This window comes from Eptesicus fuscus, chromosome 2, assembly GCF_027574615.1.
Source record: "Eptesicus fuscus isolate TK198812 chromosome 2, DD_ASM_mEF_20220401, whole genome shotgun sequence".
NCBI classification, from domain to species: Eukaryota; Metazoa; Chordata; class Mammalia; order Chiroptera; family Vespertilionidae; genus Eptesicus; species Eptesicus fuscus.
Window position 1 is genome coordinate 67,434,638 of NC_072474.1, and position 1,078 is coordinate 67,435,715.

The following is a 1,078-nucleotide window of genomic DNA, read 5'->3' on the forward strand; positions in this document are numbered from 1 at the left end:
GAGGGCACTGAGTGCCGGAAGCAAAGGGCAGGAGGGAAGAGTCTGCTTCTTTTTGTAGTTTTTGATCCACCATTTTTAAAAGCTGGAATTGACCAAATACACTTGTGATTATGAAAGCACATGTATTGTTGAAATTACTATGAAGAAAAAGAAACCCTGTTCTACCATGAGTCTAAAATTGCTCTGTTCCCATGAAAACATTTGTACAATCTTGACTTTAAATTTCAGCTTGATTTACTTTTTGATAGGGATTACATTCATCAAGGACAGAATTTTAAAAAAACATAATAGCATTTGTCTAGTGAAAAATGTCTCTCCCACGCCTACTACCCAGGCACTCTCCTCAGCTACAATCAGCGTTACCTATGTCTTATCTCCCTTTGGGCAATTTAAGATTTCTTAGGGATGCAAATATTTTGCTAACAAAATAGACGATACTAACATGTTAACTGTAGTTGTAAAGTGAGAAATTTACGGGGAATATTTATCTTTTTATAGCTTTCTGTATAAAAATTTCCCCCATTAAGTAAGAGAATTAAAGGTAATTTCCAAAACCATTTTGCTGGACTCTGTGACAGCATGCCTAAATCTTGCACTGTCATCACTTTTTAATTATTCCATTTCTCTGCTTCAAATTGGTAGTCTTGGTTAACAGTACAGCTAATGCAAAGAAATTTCCTCTTAAGATTCTTTTTCTTCCCTACTCTTCCTCAATCTATACCTTGTGAAAAAAAAAAGGCACATCTAAGTCATATTCTGAAGAGAAATTACTTACTGGAATTCCCACTGTGATTTCTGCATATTATGTGATCCATACTAATTAAATTAAAATCACTAATATCTAGTATGCTTGATTCACTTAATCTGTTTAAAGTAACAGCAACATGTCCTAACTGGTTTGGCTCAGTGGATAGAGTATTAGCTTGCAGACTGAAGGGTCCTGAGTTTGATTCTGGTCAAGGGCACATGCCCAGGGTTGTGGGCTCAATCCCCGGTAGGGGGCATGCAGGAGGCAGCCAATCTCTCTCTCTCCCTTTCTCTCTGAAATCAATATATATATATTGATTTCAGAGAGAAT